A 24,132-nucleotide genomic window follows, 5' to 3' on the forward strand; every position below is an offset into this window, starting at 1 on the left:
ATGAGAGGAGATGATGAGATGAAGTGAGATGATGAGATGAGATGGGATGATGAGACAATGAGTTGAGATGATGAGATGAGACTGTGAGATGAGACGATGACATGAGATGGTGAGATGGGATGATGAGACAGATGATGAGACAGGATGACGAGATGGGATGATGAGATGGGTTGACGAGACGCGACGGGACAATGAGACAGGATGATGAAATGACATAAGATGAAGAGGGGAGACAAGATGAGACGATGAGATGAGATGATGAGACAGGATGATGGGATGAGATGATGAGATGGGATGATGGAATGACAAAATAATGAGTCAAGACGGTGGGATGAGACATGGAAATGAGACGGGAAGACGAGATGGGATGACCAGAAGAAACGAGACGATGAGATGGAATGACGAGAGGAGATGATGAGTGACGAGACGATGAGATGAGATGACGAGATGAGACTATGAGATGAGACGATGACATGAGATGATGAGATGGGGTGAAGAGATGGATGATGAGATGGGATGATGAGACGGAATGATGAGATGGGATGATGAGATGAGATGGGACAAAGAGAGAGAATGATGACATGAGATGTGATGATGAGATGAGACAACATGAGACGATGTCATGAGATGATGAGATGGCACAATGGCATACGATGACAAGATGGGATGATGGAATGATGAGAGAATGAGGCAAGACGGTGGGATGAGACATGGAGACGAGACGGGAAGATGAGACGGGATGACGAGACGGGAAGATGAGACGGGATGACGAGATGAGACAAGACGAAGAGTTGGGATGACGGGAAGAGACGACAAGATGAAGCGAGGTGATGAGACGAGATGAGATGAGAAGACGATGAGATGAGATGATGAGATGAGACTCCAAGATAAGACAATAACAGGAGATGATGAGATGGGATGATGAAACGAGACGGGACAATGAGACAGAATGACGTGATGAGATGAGACGATGAGACGAGTCAAGATGAGACAGTGTGATGAGATGATGAGATGGGATGATGAGAGGAAATGACAAGATGGGACAATGAAATGATGAGAAAATGAACAAGACGGTGGTAGGAGACATGGAGGCGAGACGGGAAGATGAGACATGACGACAAGATGAGAGGATATGACAAGATGGGATGAAGGGAGGAGATGATGAGATCACGAGAAAATGAGAAAAGATGACAAGAAGGGATAATAAAATGACAAGAAAAAGAGACAATGGATGGATGAGACATGGTGACGAGATGGGAAGACGAGACAGGATGACGAGATGAGAAGAGATGACGAGATGTGATGATGAGAGGAGAGGACAAGATGAAGCGAGACGATGAGGCGAGATGAGATGATGAGACAATGAGATGCGAAGATGAGACGAGACTACGAGATGAGACGATGACATGAGATGATGAGATGGGATGAGGAGGTGGACGATGAGACAGGATGATGAGACAAGATGGGACAACTAGATAAAATGACGGGATGAGGTGAGACAATCAGACGAGTCAAGATGAGACAATGAGATGAGACGATGAGATGGGATGATAATATGTGATGACGAGATGGGACGATGGAAGGACGAGACAATGAGATAAGATGGTGGGATGAGACATGGAGATGAGATGGGAAGATGAGATGGGAAGACGAGATGAGATGAGAGGACGAGATGGGATGATGAGAGGAGATGATGAGATGGAGCTAGACGATGAGATGAGATGAGATGACGAGACACTGAGATGAGAAGATGAAACGAGAATGCAAGATGAGACGACAACATGAGATGATGAGACGGGATGATGAGACGGGATGATGAGACAGGATGACGAGATGAGACAGGACCATGAGACAGAATGACGAGATGAGATGATGAGACGCATCAAGATGAGATGATGAGATGAGATGATAAGACGGGGCACTGAGATGAGATGACAAGATGGGATGATGGAATGACGAGACAATGAGACAAGACAGTGGGATGAGACGGTGAGATGAGACAGGAAGACGAGAGGGGACAATGAGATGAGACAAGACTATGAGATGGGATGATGAGAGGAGATGACGAGATGAAGAAAGATGATGAGATGAAATGAGATGAAGAGGTGAGGAGATGAGATGACGAGATGAGACTATGAGATGAGACAATGACATGAGATGATGAGATGAGATGACGAGACGGATGATGAGATGGGATGATGAGACGGGATGATGAGACAGGATGACAAGATGAGATGGGATGAGCCAGAATGCTGATATGAGATGAGACGATGAGACGAGACAGAATGAGATGATGAGATGAGACGATAAGAATTGACAATGAGATGAGATGACAAGATGGGTCCATGGAATGATGAGGCAATGAGACAAGATGGGGGGATGAGACATGGAGACAAGATGGGAGGATGAGACGTGAGAATGAGATGAGACGAGACAATGAGATAGGATGACAAGAGTAGACGATGAGATGAAGCGAGACGATGAGACGAGATGGGAAGATGAGACAATGAGATGAGATGATGAGACAAGACTATGAGACGCGGCGATGACATGAGATGATGACACGGGATGATCAGATGGACGATAAGATGGGATAACGAGATGGAATGATGAGATGGGATGACAAGATGAGATGAGACTAGGAGACAAAATGAGATGAGATGAGAGGACAAGACGAGAGGAATGATGAGATGAGATGAGAGGATGAGATGAGAATGATGAGAAGAGATGAAGTGACACAACCCAGGGACAGACAAACCTCGACCTGAGGGAGGGAGTGAGAATTGGGGGGACAAGAGACACAGAGAATGGAGACAACACAGGATTCTGATCAAGTCTCAATTTATTGAGGGCAAATCCAGGATATTTATCCATTAGGTGTTGGCAGGTGATAGGCATTGCACGGTGGCTAGGCCAATCCGCAGAAACTAAGATAGCAAAAGCAGACCAGCCAAGGCTAGTCAGCAGATTTCTGGGCAGAGCAGAGCAAACATAAGAAAATAGAAACTTTACTTGAGATAAAAACTTAACTTGAGTGAGTATCCAAGATGGTGTTGGACCACAAGTTGGTCAGTAGATGACGTCAGACACCAAGCTGATGGCTGGTACACTGCCGGTGCCATATGCGGCTTCCCAGAGGTCCCCCTTTTTTATTATTTTTAAAAGATGGAGACTGCAACAACGGTCTATCCCAAGTGAACTGTGCCTGTCTTAGGTCGGGACACCACAAAGTAGGCACTCTGCAACATTACCCATCATGGAGGTTCAAGACAGCATAAGGCCAGGCCTCTGTCTTAGGTGGTGGATCGCTCAGACGAAGGTGTCCAGTTGCCTGTCATTGCCTACCCAGTCCTGCACTTTGGGATGTGCAGATGGAGTGTTTATAGATGTTTATTACCATTGCCACTTTGCTGTGGCCAGTCTAAAATTGGAGACTGGAGGGGACACATTTTTATGGCATTTTAGTTATTGTTTTAGAAGGCCATCACTTTATTGAAAAGGATAGGTCCTAGTGAAAATAATATTAGTAAGCCAAGCAAAGGCCCTAGGGGAATTGGGGTCAGATTTTCCCTGAAGGAGGTCAAATAATGGTTTGAGATCGCCAGTGGCTAATTTTAAGTAAGGTTGGAGCCAATTAATATCTCCTAAAATTTCTGGAAGTCATTTAATGTTACTAATTCGTCCAATATTAGTTCCATTTTTTGGTTGATGATTTTATTTCCACTTAAGTGAAACCCTAAATATGTGTATGGGTCTTGTAACTGAATTTTATCAGGAGCGATTTGGAGTTTATGAGATGCTAAAGCTTTAGTTAGATCATGATAACATTTTAAAACATCCTGACCATTTTTTCCTGCTATTAATATATCATCCATATAATGAATAATTTACAGAGCCTCCCATTTTTCTCAAATGCTGGAAATGACTGAACTTACAAATTTTTGACACAAGGTGGGGCTATTAGCCATACCTTGGGGCAGAACTTTCTATTGATATCTTTTCATGGGTTCTCTGAAATTAGTGGATGGTACACTAAACGCAAAACGCTTTTGATCTTCTGAATGTAGGGGAATGGTAAAGAAACAGTCTTTTAGATCTATAATGATTTTATAATGATTAAGAGGAATGGCTACAGGAGAGGGCAATCCTGGTTTCAAAGCTCCCATAAGTGTCATAGTTTTATTTACCACACTTAAGTCCTGTAATAACCTCCATTTTCCTGATTTTTTCTTAATGACGAAGATAGGTTTATTCCAAGGTGAATTACTTTCAGTAGTATGACCTGCACTAACTTGTTCCTGTACTAATTGTTGGACAGTCTGCCCATTATTATTATCATTAGTAAAGATGGTAATAGCTAGCGGGGAAGCCAGAACTATTTTAGACTAAATCCATTGTGTTCATTTTTAAAAATTATAAAAGTTTTAACATAACAAATGATTATTCATTTGTCCTTAAAAGTCACTTAAAGCTATTTGTCAAAAAGTATTGAAGGTAAACAGAGTTCACACACTATATGATTAATAAATCAAAATCTCCTTGTAAAATATTAAGTGGGTTCTGTAACATATAATTAAGAATTCTTAAAGTGGCAGGTAGATAAAAAAATGAAAGCAGAATGTTAATAATGATAAGTGTCCATAATAAATCGACTAGATATAAAATGAATTTATTAGATTGATTGAAAATGAATGTAGGGATGAGAATCTTTTTTAATTGGTTGTCTGTTTTTGCTAATTTAAAATTTGTTGCATGCAGTTTTTATGATATTTTTCTACAATAGTGGCTCAATTCTAATGTGCTCACATAACCGGGCCCAGTTTGGTCCTCTGGGAACTGGCTAGGGACCAAGAGGGGCTTTCTGGGACCTAGATATCTTTATGAAAGTACATCTCTTTCCAGGAGAGTAGCCAGTCCTCCCAACTAGAGTGTACATTGTAATTGTTTCTTTTCAAGGTCATCTGATAGCAACATGAGCTGCATGTAATGGCAAGATTAGGTGAAAAGAACAGATGCCACAAGTATATTTTTTCTTGCATTTAGCTTTCAAATTTGATTTGTTTTCAACTTAAGTCATAGTTATTTTGGAATAAATTTAGTTTATACCTAAGTAGTTTATATAAACACTGGATAGAGCATTAAAATATATTGGCTTAAAGGAATTTAGATATTTATATGAGTTGAATATTATTTAGTCAGTTATAGATTTATTTACAGCAATATTACTTAGATTAAAAGAAATAGTTTTTTGCCAGTATAATGAAACCCAGAAGAAAATCAGTGTATTTTATACAGATAATGACATGATAAATTAACGGAAGCTATTTTGATAAAACATAGATTATTTGCCTTTTACACTGATTATTTAGAAAAAAAAATTTATATCTATTAAGAATCCAACAAAACATTGTTGTTTTACACTCATTAACTCTTTCTTGATTTTGATCATAATTTCCACCTTTATAAACCTTCAGAAATTATTATATTAGTTCAGTCTTTGTCTTACATTTTTCTCATTTTGTAACAGTTATTCATTTTATCTTAAGATAAAACTATTTTCTTTATTAATAAAAATACATCATTCATATTTTTATATTTAAATCTTTATTTTAAACAAATATTTTATCACATATAATTACCATCAAAATTGAATTTGTTAAAATAATGTTAAATACTTAGAATATTTTAGTTAATGCATCTTTGAAACATTAATATATAGTTTTAACAAGAATTTTTAGTTTTAAAGTTCTGATAATATATTTTTCTTTTCAAACATGAATAGGAGCTAAACTCAAGGCTAGTTTCCAAATTGCTGTTTGTCGAGAATTTAAGTTAACAAAGGGAGATGGGGCTGCCATTCCCATTCTGAGTCATAGGATTTTATCTGCAACATTGGTATAAATTTCAGTAGAATAATTATTTTGATTAAACCAAGGTAACTTAACAGAACACTTTGAGTCAGAACTATAATCTTGAATTGCATACCCCTTGGGGACTAATTTGTTATAATCCCATAGGAACCATTAATGAGTACTGACTCTTGTTCTGCAGTGATCCTATTGAATGTTTTTTGACTCAGATGTATATGAATTTTTATACAAAGGCAGCTTATTAAGAACTTTTTCTTTGCTAAAGATATGGTAAAGAAGCAGTCTTGTAAATCTATCATAATAATAAGAAACATTATAGCCATTATGCTGTAGCCAATAACTTCTTTGTGTGACATGTTTAAAAAGTTTCTTAAGTAGAGCATCAGACGCCTCCATGTACGTGGAGTGTAACAATTTCTTAAGTAAAGATAAATATTCCCGTTGTATCGATGGTAAGTTACTCATTATAAAACATAAATTTAAAAACCCTCCCAAATTCCAGGAGGCATGTACACTTTCAGTTCCTCAGTACAAGTATATTCCTATGCTGTGACATAAAACATAAATCTGAAAGCCCCTCACAAATTCCAAAGGTGCCTTATCTATTGTGGGAACCGGAGACAAACTTCTTTGAAAAATTCAAAACATTTCAACAAATCTTTAACTTTAACTTTTACTCTCCATGTCTTTAAAGCATGTTAGACTTTCTACAAAGTTTCATGCTGACTAATTGCTTGTCCCATAATTGTGATGACTACTCACCGAGGATCATGTCTGCAGGGCAGGTTCCCCCACAGTGTCCTCTATGCTACTCCTTTGAGCCTATTATTCAGGTCTTTTTCTTCTACATCACCCGGCCAGGGTTTCACAGTCAGCATTCTTCACTGGACCCCTCGTACTCAGGTCCCTGTTCGGATGCCACTTGACCCGACCCACAGGACAGATGAACCTGGACCTGAGGGAGGGAGTGAGAATTGGGGGGACAAGAGACACAGAGAATGGAGACAAGACAGGATTCTGATCAAGTCTCAATTTATTGAGGGCAAATCCAGGGTACTTATCCAGTGGGAGGGATAGTGCCTTGTATCAGGCATTAGCAGGTGATGGGCATTGCACAGTGGCTAGGCTAATCTGCAGAAACTAAGATAGCAAAAGTGGACCAGCCAACACTAGTCAGCAGGTTTCTGGGCAGAGCAGAGCAGACATAAGAAAATAGAAACTTTACTTGAGATAAAAACTTAACTTGAGTTAGTATCCAAGATGGTGTGGGACCACAAGGTTGTCAGTAGATGACTTCAAACACCAAGCTGATGGCCGGCACACTGCCAGTGCCATAAGTGGCTTCCCACAATGATGAAACGGGACGATGAGATGTAATGATGAGATGGGACAATGGAATGATGAGACAATGAGACAAGACGGTGGCATGAGACATGGAGATGAGATGGAAAGACGAGATGGGATGATGAGATGAGACGAGAGGATTAGATTTGATGACAAAAGAAGATGATGAGATCAACAAAAAGCATTGAGATGAGATGAGATTATGCGACGATGAGATGAAATGACAAGAGAAGACTACAAGATGAGATGACGAGATGAGATGATGAGACGGGATGATGAGACAGGATGATGAGATGGGATGACAAGACGAGATGGGATAATGAGACAGAATGACGAGATGAGATGCTACGATGTGACGGGTCAAGATGAGACTATGAGATGAGATGACGAGACAAGACTGCGAGATGAGACGAAGACATGAGATGATGATACAGGATGATGAGATGCAATGGGATAATGAGAAAGGATGATGAAATGACATGAGACGAAGAGAGGAGACAAGATGAGAAGATGAGATGAGACGATGAGATGGGACGATGGGATGAGATGACGAGATGGGATGATGGAATGACAAGACAATGAGACAAGATTTTGGGATGAGACATGGAGATGAGACGGGAAGACGAGATGGGACGATGATATGAGATGAGACGATGAGATGGGATGATGAGAAGAGACGATGAGATGAAGCGAGATGACACGAGATGAGATGACAAGACAGTGAGATGAGATGAAGAGATGAGACTATGAGAGGAGATGATGACATGAGATGATGAAATGGGATGATGAGATGGACGATGAAATGGATGACGAGATGGGATGATGAGACAGGATGACGAGATGAGATGGGACAGTGAGACAGAATGACAAGATGAGATGAAACGATGAGACGAGACAAGAGGAGATGATGAGATGAGACAATGAGATGGAACGGTGAGATCAGATGATGGGATGGGACAATGAAATGAGGAGACAATGAGACAAGACGGTGGGATGAGACCTAGAGATGAGACGGGAAGATGAGATGGGAGGAGGAGATGTGATGAGACAATGAGATGGCATGATGAGAAGAGACGATGAGAAAAAGTGAGACAATGAGACAAGATGAGATGATGAAATGATGAGATGAGATGGCAAGACGAGACTATGAGATGAGATGAGGACCTGAGATGATGAGGCGGGATGAGGAGATGAACAATGAGACAGGATAATGAGACGTGATGATGAGATGGGATGATGGAATGACAAAACAATGAGACAAGACAGTGGGATGAGATATGGAGATGAGAAGGTAAGATGAGATGGGATGAAGAGAAGAGATGAGACAACGAGATGTGATGATGAGAAGAGATGATGAGATGAAGTGAGATGATGAGACGAGATGAGATGATGAGACGATGTGATGAGATGATGAGATGAGGCTACTAGATGAGACAACGACATGAAATAATGAGATGGGATGACAAGATGGACGATTAAACCGGATGATGAGATGGGATGATGAGATGCGATGACGAGACGAGATGGGACAATGAGACAGAATGACGAGATGTGATGAGACAAGATGAAATGATGAAATGAGACGATGAGGTGTGACGGTGAGATGAGATGACAAGATGGGATGATGGAATGACGAGACAATGAGTCAAGATGGTGGGATGAGACATGGAAACGAGAATGGAATATGAGATGGGACGATGAGAGGAGATGAGATGATGAGATGGGATGATGAGAGGAGACCAAGTGATGAAGCGAGATGATGAGACGAGATGAGATGACGAGACAATGAGATGACATGACGAGACGAGACTTTGAGATGAGATGATGACATCAGATGATGAGAGGGGATGACGAGACAGACAATGAGAATGATGACAAGACAGCATGATGAGACGGGTTGACGAGATGAGATGGGACAACCAGACAGTAGGATGAGATGAGATGATGAGATGAGACAAGATGAAATGATGAGATGAGACAATGAGATGGGACGATGAGATGAGATGATGAGATGGGACTATGAAATGATGAGACAATGAGACAAGATGGTGGGATGAGACATGGAGATGAGATGGGAAGACAAGACTGGACCGTGAGAGGAAATGAGATGATGAGATGGGATGACGAGAGGAGATGACAAGATGAAGCGAGACGATGAGATGAGATGAAATGATGACATAATAAGATGAGATGACGAGATGAGACTATGAGATGAGATGATGAAATGGGATGATGAGATGGGATGACAAGATGGAGGATGAGACGGGATGATGAGACGGGATGATGAGATGGGATAACAAGATGAGAGGGGTAACAAACCTGAATGATGAGATGAGATGAGATGACAACATGACACAAGATGAGAAGGTGAGATGAGACAATGAGATGGGACGATGAGATGAGATGACGAATGGGTCGATGAAATGATGAGACAATGAGACAAGACGATGGGGTAAGAAATGGAAACAAGACAGGAAGGCGAGACGGGATGAAGAGATGAGAAGAGATGACGAGAAGGGTTGACAACAAGAGATGACGAGATGAAGCGAGATGATGAGACGAGATGAGATGACAAAACGATGAGATGAAATGTCAAGACAAGACTAGGAGATGAGACAATGACATGAGATGATGAGACAGGATGATTAGATGGAAGATTTGATGGGATGACAAGATGGGATGTTGACATGGAATGATGAGACGAGACTGAACAATGAGACAGAATGATGAGATCAGATGAAATGATGAGACAAGACAAGAGGAAAAGATGAGATGAAGGGATGAGACGGGGCGATGAGATGAGGTGACGAGATGGGACAATGAAATGATGAGACAATGAGACAAAATGGTGGGATGAATCAAGGAGACAAGACATGCAGACGAGATGGGATGACAAGAGGAAACCAGATGACGAGCTGCAATGACGAGTGAAGACGACGAGATGAAGCGAGATGATAAGACACGATGAGATGACAAGGCGAGGAGATGAGATGACGAGACGAGACTACGAGATGAGACTATAAGAGATGATGACATGGGATGACAAGATGGGATGATGAGACGGGATGACCAGACGAGATGGGGAAACGAGACAGAATGACAAGATGTGATATGACGAGGAGAAGAGTCAAGATGAGACCATGAGATGAGACGGTGAGATGGGATGATGAGCTGTGATGTTGAAATGGGACGATGGAATGATGAGACAATGAGACAAGATGGTGGGATGAGACATGGAGATGAGACGGGAAGATTAGATGGGACGATGAGATGAGATGAGATGATGAGATGCGATGACAAGATGCGATGATGAGAGCAGACGACGAGATGAAATGAGACAATGAGACGAGATGAGATGACGAGACGAGACTACGTGATGAGACGACAACATGAGATGGTGAGATGAGATGAGAAGACGGACAATGAGACATGATGACAAGATAGGATGAAGAAATGGCATGACGAGACAAGACGGGACAACGAGACAGAATGTCGAGATGAGATGAGATGACGAGATGAGATCAGATGAGCGGATGAGTTGAGACCACGAGATGGGGTGATGAGATGAGATGATGGGATGGGATGATGAAATGATGAGACAATGAGACAAGATGGTGGGATGAGACATGGAGATGAGACGGAAAGATGAGATGGGACGACGAGATGAGATGAGAAGTTTTGATGGGATGACAAGGGGAGAAGATGAGGTGAAGCGAGGGGATGAAATGAGATGAGCTGACGAGATGAGGAGATGAGATGACGAGATGAGACTATGAGATGAGACGACGACTGAGTTGATGAGATAAGATGATGAGATGGACGATGAGACGGGATGACGAGATGGGACGACGAGAGGATACGACGAGATGAAATGAGACAATGAGACTAGATGAGATGATGAGACGATGAGATGAGACGATGAGATGAGACAATGAGATGAAATGACGACATGAGATGATGAGACAGGATGAGGAGATGGATGATGAGACGGGATGACCAGACGGGATAATGACATGGAATGACGAGACGAGATGGTACACCGAAACAGAATGACGAGATGAGATGAGACGATGAGACGAGACAAGATGAGATGATGAGATGAGACAATGAGATGGGACGAGGAGTTGAGATGATGAGATGGTACAATGAAATGACAAGACAAAGAGACATGATGCTGGTATGAGACAAGGATACAAGATGGGATGACGAGATGGGATGATGAAATGAGACGAGACAATGAAATGGGATGATGAGAGGAAACGATGAGATGTTGAGACTATGAAATGAGATGATGAGATGAGAATATGAGATGAGATGATGACACGAGATGATGAGACAGGATGAGAAGACGGATGATGAGACGGGATGATGAGATGGGATGATGAGATGGGATGATGACATGAGAAGGGACAAAGAGACAGAATGACGAGATATGATGAGACGATGAGATGATGAGACCAGATGATGAGATGAGATGATGAGATGGGACAATGGAATGAGGAGACAATGAGACAAGATGGTGGGATGAGACATGGAGACAAGATGGGAAGACGAGACAGACGATGAGATGAGATGAGACAAAGAGATGGGATGATGAGAGGAGACAACTAGATGAAGTGAGATAATGAGACTAGATGAGATGACAAGACAATGAGATCAGATGATGAGACAAGACTATGAGCTGAGACGATGACATGAGATGATGAGATGGGATGATGAGATGGATGATGAGATGGTATGATGAGATGGGAAGATGAGATGGGATGACAAGATGAGACGGGACCATGAGAAAGAATGAAGAGATGAGATGAGACGATGAAACAAGACAAGATGAGATGATGAGATGAGATGATGAGATGGGACGATGAAATGATGAGACAATGAGACAAGACAGTGGGATGAGACATGGAGATGGGATGGGAAGACGAGGCGAGATTATGAGAAGAGATGAGAAAATGACATGGGATGATGAGAGGAGACAACGAGATGAAGGGAAACGAGATGAGATGAGATGATGAGGCAAGAAGATGAGATGACAAGATGAGACTAAGAGATGAGATGATGACATGAGTGGATGAGATGGGATGATGAGACAGATGATGAGACCGGATGACGAGATTAGATGATGAGATGGGATGATGAGACGAGATGGGACAATGAGATAGAATGATGAGATGAGATGAGATGAGATGACGAGATGAGACATGCTGAAATGAGATGATGAAACGTGATGGTGAGATGGGATGACAAGATGGGACAATGGTATGATGTGACAATGAGACAGGATGGTGGGATGAGACATGGAAGCAAGACTGGAATATGAGACGGGACGACAAGAGGAGACGAGATGACGAGATGGAATGTAGAGAGGAGATGAAGTGATGAAGTGAGATGATGAGACAAGATGAGATGACGAGATGATGAGATGAGATGACGAGACGAGACTTCAAAATGAGATGATGACATCAGATGTTGAGACAGGATGACGAGACGGATGATGAGAAGGGATGATGAGACGGGATGATGAGACGGGATGATGACACGAGATGGGACAACCAGACAGTAGGACGAGATTAGATGCAATGACAAGACGAGACAAGATGAGATGATGAGATGAGACTATGAGATGGGATGATGAGATGAGATGACAAGATGGGACAATGAAATGATAAGATAATGAGACAAGATGGTGGGATGAGACAAGGAGACGAGATAGGATGATGGGATGGGAGAACGAGATGAGATGAGATGACGAAATGGGATGATGAGAGGAAATGATGGGATGACAAGACGATGAGATGAGATGACGAGACGGAATGATGAGACAGACGATGAGATGGGATGACCCCATAGGATGATGAGATGGGTTGACGAGACAAGACTAGACAATGAGACGGAATGACGAGATGAGATGAGATGATGAGATGAGCCAAGATGAGAGCATGAGATGAGAGGATGAGAAGGGACAATGAAATGAGATGATGAGATGGGACGATGGAATGATGAGCCAATGAGACAATGAGACAAGACGATGGGATGAGACATGGAGACTAGATGGGAAGTCGAGATGGGATGACAAGATGAGATGCCACAACGAGATGGGATGATGACAGGAGATGATGAGATGATGAGAAGATGAGAAGAGGTGACGAGATGGGATGATGAAATGATGAGACAATGAGAAAAAACGGTGGGATGAGACATGGAGACGAAATGGAAAGATGAGACGGGATGACATGATGAGCTGAGATAATGAGATGGGATGATGAGAGGAAACAATGAGATGATGAGATGATGAGATGAGATGATGAGAAGAGACTATGAGATGAGACAACGACATGAGATGATGAGACAGGATGATGAGATGAGATGAGATGATGAGACAAGACAAGATGAGAGCATGAGATGAGATGATGAGAAGGAATGATGAGATGAGATGACGAGATGGGATGATGGAATGACGAGACAATGAGACATGATGGTGGGATGAGACATGGAGACAAGATGGGAAGACAAGATGGGATGACGAGATGAGATGAGACAATGAGATAAGATGACGATGAGATGAAGTGAGACGATTAGATGAGACGAGATGACGAGATGATGAGATGAGAAGACGAGACGAGATTACAAGATGAGACGATGACATGAGATGATGAGACGGGATGATGAGATGGGATGATGAGACGGGATGATGAGACGAGATGGGACAATGAGACTGAATGACAAGATGAGATGAGACGACGAGACGAACAAAGATGAGATGATGAGATGAGAAGATGAGACAGGATGTTGAGATGAGATGGCGAGATGGGACAATGGAATGATGACACAATGAGACAAGATGGTGGGATCAGACATGGAGATGAGATGGGAAGATGAGACGGGACAACGATGTGGGATGATGAGAGGAGTGGACGAGATTTAGTGAGATGATGAGACAAGATGAGATGACAAGACGATGAGATGAGATGACGAGATGAGACTATGAGATGAGATGATGACATGAGATGATGAGACAGGATGAAGAAATGGACGATGAGACAGGATGACAAGACGGGATGATGAGACAGGATGAGGAGATGAGACGGAACAATGAGAAAGTATGATGAGGTAAGATGAGGCGACGAGATGAGACAGGACAATGAGACAGTATGATGAGATGAGATGAGATGATGAGACAAGATATGATAAATGATGAGATGATATGATGAGACTGATGGTGAAATGAGATGACAGGATGGGATGATGGAATGATGAGACAATTAGAAAAGGTGGTGGGATGAGACATGGAAATGTGACTGGAAGATGAGATGGAACGACAAGAGGAGACGAGATGATGAGAAGGGATGACGGGAGAAGACGACGTGATGAAGCGAGATGATGAGACAAGATGAGATGAAGAGATGATCAGATGAGATAAAGAGACAAGACTGAGTGATGAGACGATGACATGAGATCATGAGACGGGATGACGATTCCGACGATGAGATGGGATGATGATAAGGGATGATGAAACGAGATGGGACAACGAGACAGAATGATGAGATGAGATGTGATGACAAGATGAGACAAGATGAGACAATGAGATCAGATGATGAGAAGGGAAGATGAGATGAGATGACGAGATGGGACGATGAAATGATGAGACAATGAGACAAGATGGTGGGATGAGACATGGCAAGGAGATGGGAAGGCAGGACAGGACGGCGAGAAGAGATGAGATGACGAGATGGGATGACAGGAGGAGACGACAGTGTGAAACAAGATGATGAGATGATGAGATGAGATGATGAGATGAGACTACGAGATGAGATGACAGCATGAGATGATGAGACCGGATGACAAGAGGGATGATGAGATGGGATGACGAGATGAAATAGTGAGATGGGATGATGAGAAGTGACAGAAAAACGAGACAGAATGAAGAGATGAGATGAGATGACGAGGCGAGACAAAGTGAGACGATGAGATTAGATGATGAGACGCGACGATGAGATGAGATGATGAGATCGGATGATGGAATGACAAGACAATGAGACAAGACCATGTGATGGGACATGGAGATGAGAGGGAAGAAGAGACGGGACGATGAGAGGAGACAAGACAACGAGATGGGAAGATGAGAGGAGACAAAGAGATGAAGCAAGACGATGAGATGACATGAGATGATAAGACGATGAGATGAGATGATGAGACGAGACTATGAGATGAGATGACCACATGAGATGATGATAATGGTTTATGAGATGGCAAGATGAGATAGGATGACGAGACGAGACAGGACAATGAGACAGAATGACGAGATGAGATGAGACGATGAGATGAGACAAAATGGGACGATGAGATGAGATGATGAGACGCGAAAATGAGATGAGATGATGAGATGGGACAATGAAATGATGACACCATAAGACAAGATGGTGGGATGAGACATGGAGACGAGATGGGAAGATGAGACGGGACAACAAGATGAGACGAGATGGTGAGATGGGATGATGGGGTGAGACGATGAGATGAAATGAGACGATGAGACGAGATGAGATGATGATATGATGAGATGAGATGATGAGACAAAACTACAAGATGGGACGGACGATGATATGAGATGATGAGACAGGATGACAAGACATATGATGAGACAGGATGACAAGAAGGGATGATGAGAGGGGATAATGAGACGAGATGGGACAACGAGACAGAATGATGAGATGAGATGAGGCGACAAGACAAGACAAGAAAAGATGATGAGATGAGAGGATGGGACAGGACAATGAGAAGAGATGGGATGGTGAAATGATGAGACAATGAGACAAGAAGGTGGGAAGAGACATGGAGCTGAGACAGTAAGAAGAGGTGGGACGATGAGATGGGATGATGAGAGGAGATGACGAGATGGGACAATGAAATGATGACACATTAAGACAAGATGGTGGGATGAGATATGGAGACGAGATGGTTCGACAAGATGAGACGAGATGGCGAGATGGGATGATGAAGTGAGACAATGAGATGAAATGAGATGATGAGACGAGATGAGATGAGATGATGAGATGAAACTGCGAGATGGGACGATGATATGAGATGATGAGATGGAATGATGAGACATATGATGAGACAGGATGACAAGATGGGATGATGAGAGTTGATGACAAGACGAGACAAGACAACAAGACATAATGATGAGATGAGATGAGACAACGAGACAAGACAAGATAAGATGACGAGATGAGAGGATGGCACAGGACGATGAGAAGAGATGACGAGATGGGATGGTGAAATTTTGAGACAATGAGACAAGATGGTGGGAAGAGACATGGAGTCGAGACAGTAAGAAGAGGTGGGACGATGAGATGGGATGATGAAAGGAGACGACGAGATGAAGTGAGAAAATGAGATGAGATGAGATGAGATGACGAGATGATGAGATGAGATGACGAAATGAGACAATGAGATGAGACAATGACATGAGATGTTGAGACAGGATGACAAGATGGACGATGAGATGGGATTATGAGATGGGTGATAAGCTGGGATGACGAGATGGGACAACAAGACAGAATGACGAGATGAGATGAGATGGCAAGATGAGACAAGATGAGACAATGAGAGGAGACGATGAGACAGAACGATGAGATGTGATGACATGATGGGAAGAGGAAATGATGAGAAAATGATACAAGGCAGTGGGAAGAGACATGGAGAAGAGATGGGAAGATGAGATGGGACAACGAGGTGAGACAAGGTGACGAGATTTGATGACGAGAGGAGACGATGAGATGAATTGAGATGAGACGAGATGAGATGATGAGACGATGTGATGAGATGACCAGATGAGACTATGAGATGAGATGACAACATGAGATGATGAGACGGGATGACGAGATGGATGATGAGATGGGATGACGAGATGGAATGATGAGACAGAATGACGAGATGAGACGTGACAACGAGACAGAATGACAAGAAGAGATGAGATGATGAGACAAGATGAGACGATGTGATGAGACGATGAGACGGGGTGATGAGATGAGATGACGAGATGGGACGATGGAATGATGAGACAATGAGACAAAACTGTGGGATGAGACATGAAGACGAGACCAAAGATGAAACCAGAGATGGGACGAGATGAGGAGATGGGATGAAGAGAAGAAATGATGAGATGAAGCGAGACGATGAGACAAGATGTGATGATGAGATGATGAGATGAGATGACGAGATGAAACGATGACATGAGATTATGAGATGGGATGACGACACTGATGAAGAGATGGGATGATGAGATGGGATGATGAGTTGGGATGACGAGACAAGACGGGACTATGAGACAGAATGACAAAGTGAGATGAGACAATGAGATGATACAAGATGAAACGATGAGATGAGATGATGAAACAGGAAGATGAGATGAGATGATGAGATGGGATGATGGAATGATGAGACAATGACACAAGACAGTGGGATGAGACATGGAGACAAGATGGGAAGACGAGGCGGGATGATGAGATGAAATGAGAAGGTGAGATGGGATGATGAGATGAGACAATGAGATGGGAAGATGAGATGAGATGACGAGATTGGAAAATGAAATGATGAGACAATGGGACAAGACGTTGGGATGAGACATGGAGACGACACGGGAAGACGAAATGGGATGACTAGATGAGATGATGAGAGGAGACGACAAGATGAAGTGAGACCATGAGACAAGATGAGATGACGAGACAAAGATATGAGATGAGATGACAACATGAGATATGAGATGGAAAGATGAGATGGACGATGAGACGGAATGATGAGATGGGATGATGACATGGGATGACGAGATGAGACAGGACAATGAGATAGAATGATGAGATGACATGAGATGACGAGACAAGACAAGATGAGATGATGAGATGAGACTATGAGAAAGGAGGATGAGATGAAATGACGAGATGGGATGATGAAACAATGAGACAAGATGGTGAAGTGAGACATGGAGATGAGATGGGATGATGAAATGGGATGACGAGATGAGACGAGATGACGAGATGGGATGATAAGAGGAGATGACGAGATGAAGCGAGACGATGAGATGAGATGAGATGATGAGATGATGAGATGAGATGACGAGACCAGACTACGAGATGAGACAACGACATGAGATGATGAGACAGGATGACACGATGGACCATGATATGGGATGATGAGACAGAATGATGAAACGAAAGGAGGAGACCAGACAGGACAATGAGACAGAATGACGAGATGAGATGAGATGACGAGACGAGGCAAGATGAGACAATGAGATGTGATGATTAGACAGGATGATGAGATGTGATGATGAGAAGGGATGAAGAAATGAGGAAACAATGAGACAAGATGCTGGGATGAGACATGAAGACGAAACAGGAAGCTGAGATGGGATGATGAGATGAGATGAGAGGATGAGATGGGATGATGAGAAGAGACGACGAGATGAAGCTAGACGATGAGATGAGATGAGATGACGAGACAATGACATGAGATGATGATACGAGACTGTGAGATGAGATGAGGACAGGAGATGATAAGATGGGATGATGAGACGGACGATGAGACAGGATGATGAGACAAACAATGAGATGGGTTGATGAGACAGGATGATGAGACAGATGATGAGATGAGAAGAGACCAAAAGATAGAATGACGAGATGAGATGAGACAAGATGAGACGATGAGATGAGATGATGAGAAAGGAAGATGAGATGAGATGATGAGATGGGACAATGGAATGAAGAGACAATGAGACAAGATGGTGGGATGAGACATGGAGATGAGATGGAAGACAAGAGGGATGATGAGATGAGACGAGACTATGAGACGAGACAAGATGACACGATGAGTGAGACGATGAGACAGGATGATGAGAGGGGAGATGAGATGGGACAATGAAATGATGAGACGATGAGACTAGACAGTGGGGTGAGACATGGAGATGAGATGGGAAGATGAGAGGGATGACGAGATGAGATGAGAGGACAAGAAGTAATGACGAGAGGTGATGACGAGATGAAGCGAGATGATGAGATGACATGAGATGATGAGACAATGAGATGAGATGATGAGACGAGACTACGAGATGAGACGATGACATGAGATGATGAGACGGCATGACGAGATGGGATGATGAGATGGGATGACGAGACGAGATGGGACAAGGGACAGTATGATGAGATGAGATGAGATGATGAGACAAGACAAGATGAGACGATGAGATAAGATGATGAGACGTGACGATGAGATTAGATGACAAGAAGAATGATGGAATGACGAGACAATGAGACAAGATGGTGGGATGAGACATGGACATGACACTGGAAAATGAGATGGAACAACGAGAGGAGATGAGATGACAAGAAGTGTTGAAAGGAAGAGACAAGGAGATGAAGCGAGATGATGAGATGAGATGAGATGACGAGATGATGAGATGAGATGATGAGCGAGGCTATGAGATTAGAGAATGACATGAGATGATGAGACGGGATGATGAGAGGGACAAAGAGATGGGATGACGAGACGGGATGATGAGATAGGATGATGACGTGAGATGGGAGAATGAGACAGAATGATGAGATGAGATGAGATGACAGGACGAGACAAGATGAGATGATGAGATGAGAAAAGGTGACTGGATGATGGGATGAGATGACAAGATGGGACAATGGAATGACTAAACAATGAGACAAGATGGTGGGATGAGACATGTAGATGAGATGGGAAGATGAGACAGGACAACGAAATGGGATGATTAGAGGAAACCATGTGATGAAGTGAGAAGATGAGATGAGATGAGATGACGAGATGATGAGATGAGATGATGAGACAAGGCTATGAGATGAGACGACGATATGACATGATGACAGAATGACGAGATGGATGATGAGACGGGATGATGAGACGAGTCGGAACAATGAGCCAGAATGATGAGATGAGATGAGACGATGAGATGAGACAGGATCAGATGATGAGATGAGATGAAAGATGGGACAATGAGATGAGATGACAACATGGGTAAATGAGATGATGAGACAATGTGACAAGACAGTGGGATGAGACAGGGAGATGAGCTGGGAAGATGAGACAGGATGACGAGATGACACGAGACTATGAGATGGGATGATGAGAGAAGATGATGAGATGAAGAGAGATGATGAGTCGAGATGAGATGGTGAGACGAGGAGAGGAGATGACGAGATGAGATTACAAGATGAGATGACAACATGAGATGATGAGATGGGATGAGAAGATGGACGATGAGACGGGATGATGAGATGGGTTGATGGGATGGGAAGATGAGACGAGAGTGGAAAATGAGACAGAATGTCGAGATGAGATGAGACGATGAGACGAGACAAGATGAGAAAATGAGATGAGATGACGAGATGGGACAATGAAATGACGTGACAATGAGACAAGACCTTGGGATAAGATGTGGAGACGAGATGGGAAAATGAGACTGGACGACGAGATGAGACAAGATGACGAGATGGGCTGAGGAGAGGAGATGATGAGACGAAGCAAAATGATGAGACGAGATGAATTGACAAGACGAGGAGATGAGATGACGAGACGAGACTACGAGATGAGATGATGACATGAGATGATGAGACGAGATGACAAGATGGACGATGAGATGAAATGATGAGATGGGATGATGAAACAGGATCATGAGAAGAGAAGGGACAAAGAGACAGAATGACAAGATACGATGAGATGACAAGATGATACAAGATGAGACGATAAGATGAAACAATGAGACGGGATGATATGATGAGATGGGATGATGAAAAGACGAGACAATGAGACAAGATGGTGGGATTAGACAAGGAGATGAGACGGGAAGACAAGACGGGACAGTGAGATGAGATGAGACAATGAGATGGGATGACGAGAGGAGACAACGAGATGAAACGAGATGATGAAACGAGATGGGATGACGAGACGATGAGATGAGATGATGAGACAAGACTATGAGATGAGAACATGACATGAGATGATGAGATGGGATGACAAGATGGACGATGAGAGGAGATGACGAGACAGATGATGACACAGTATGATGAGACGGGATGATGAGATGGAATGACGTCACGAGACGGGACAATGAGACAGAATGAGGAGATGAGATGAGATGACAAGACAAGATGAGACGGTGAGATGAGACGATGGAATGGGACGATGAGATCAGACGGCGAGATTGGACAATGAAATAACGAGACAATGAGACAAGATGGTGAGATGAAACATGGAGTTGAGATGGGAAGAGGAGATGGGAAGACGAGATGAGACGAGAAGACGAGATCGGAAGATGAGAGGTATGATGAGATGATGAGACGATGAGATGAGATGACGAGACGAGACTACGAGATGAGACGACGACATGAGATGATGAGACAGGATAACGAGATGGATGATGAGACTGGAAAACGAGATGTGATGATGAGATCAGATGACGAGATGAGATGAGACAACGAGACAGAATGATGACAGATGAGACGACGAGATGAGACAAGATGAAACGATGAGATGAGGTGATGAGATGGGACGATGGGGTGAGATAACGAGATGGGATGATGGAATGACAAGAAAATGAGATAAGACTATGGGATGAGACATGGAGACAAGATGGTAAGATGAGACAGGACGACAAGATGAGAAGGGATGATGAGATGGGATGATGAGAGGAGACGAGATAAAGCGAGACAAGAAGATGAGATGAGATGATGAGACAATGAGATAAGATGACAAGACAAGACTATGAGGTGAAACGACGACATGAGATGATGAGACGGGATGATGAAACTGACGAGACGAGATGACAGGAAGGGATGATGAGATGGGATAATGAGAAGAGACGGGACAATGAGACAGAATGACGAGATGAGATGAAGAGACTAGACATGAAGAAATGATAAGATGAGATGATTAGATGGTGCGATGGGATGAGATAACGAGATGGGACGATGAAATGAGACAATGAGACAAGGTGGTGGGACAAGACATGGAGATGAGATGGGAATTGGAGGTGAGATGAGAGGACGAGATGGGATGATGAGAGGAGACAAAGAGTTGAAGTGAGATGATGAGATGAGATGGGATGATGAAACGATGAGATGAGATGATGAGATGAGTCTATGAGATGAGACGATGACATGAGATGATGAGACGGGATGACGAGATGGATGATGAGACAGAATGACGAGATGAAATGATGAGATGGGATGATGAGATGAGAAGGGACCACGAGATAGAATTATGAGATGAGACGAGACGATGAGATGAGACAAGATGAGATGATGAGATGAGACAATAAGAAGGGATGATGAAATGAGATGATGAGATGGGATGATGAAAGGATGAGACAATGAGACAAGATGGTGGGATGAGTCATGGAGATGAGACGAGAAGAAGAGACAGGATGACATGATGAGACGAGAGGGTGAGATGGGATGAAGAGAGGAGACAATGATATGAAGTGAGACTATGAGACGAGATGTGATGATGAGACAATAAGATGAGATGACGAGACGAGACTCCAAAGTGAGACAATGACGTGAGATGATGAGACGGGATGATGATATGGACAATGAGACAGGATGATGAGACGGGATGATGAGATAGGATGACGAGACAAGATGGGACAACAAGACAGAATGATGAGATGAGAAGAGACAACAAGACGAGACAAGATGAGATGATGAAATGAGACCATGAGACGGGATGATGAGATGAGATGACGAGATGGGACGATGAAATGATGAGACAATGAGACAAGACAGTGGGATGAGACGTGGAGATGAGACAGGATGACGAGATGACATGTGACAATGATATGGGATGACGAGAGGAGTCGACAAGATGAAGCAAGACAATGAGACCAGATGAGATGACGTGACAATGAAATGAGATGATGAGATGAGACTACGAGATGAGACGACCTCATGAGATGATGAGATGGGAAGATGAGACAGACGATGAGACGGGATGATGAGATGGGAGGATGAGATGAGACGTAAGATGAGATGGGATGATGAGAGGAGACGATGAGATGAAGCGAGATGATGAGACGAGATGAGATGATGAGACAATGAGATGAGATGACAAGATGAGAGTACGAGAAGAGATGATGACACAAGATGATGAGACGGGGTGACAAGACAGACATTGACACAGGATAACGAGATGGTATGATGAGATGGGATGACGAGATGGACGATGAGATGAGATGAGGAGATGGGTTGATGAGACCGGACTACAAGACAAGATGGGACAATGAGACATAATGATGAGATGTGATGATAAGATGGGGCAATGGAATGATGAGACAATGAGACAAGATGGTGGGATGAGACATGGAGACGAGACTGGAAGATGAGATGGGTTGACGAGAGGAGATGAGACGACGAGATGGGATGACAAGAGGAGATGATGAGATGAAGCGAGATGATGAGACGTGATGAGATGAGGAGACAATGAGATGAGATGACGAGACGAGACTATGAGATGAGACAATGACATGAGATGATGGGATGGGATGATGAGACGAACGATGGGACGGGATGACAAGGTGAGATGGGACAATGAGACAGAATGACAAGATGAGATGAGATGATGAGACGAGACAAATTGAGACGATGAGATGAGATGATGAGATGGGACGATGAGACGGAACAATGAGAGACAATGACCAGATCAGATGATGAAATGACAAGACAATGAGACAAGAAGGTGGGGTGAGACATGGAGACGAGATGGGAAGACGAGGCAGGATGGCTGAAGAGATGAGACAACGAGATGGGATGATGAGAGGAGACAACGAGATAAAGCAAGACGATGAGATGAGATGATGAGACGATGAGATAAGATGATGAGATGAGAGTACAAGATGAGT

This window comes from Tamandua tetradactyla, chromosome 14 (assembly GCF_023851605.1).
Source record: "Tamandua tetradactyla isolate mTamTet1 chromosome 14, mTamTet1.pri, whole genome shotgun sequence".
NCBI lineage: Eukaryota > Metazoa > Chordata > Mammalia > Pilosa > Myrmecophagidae > Tamandua > Tamandua tetradactyla.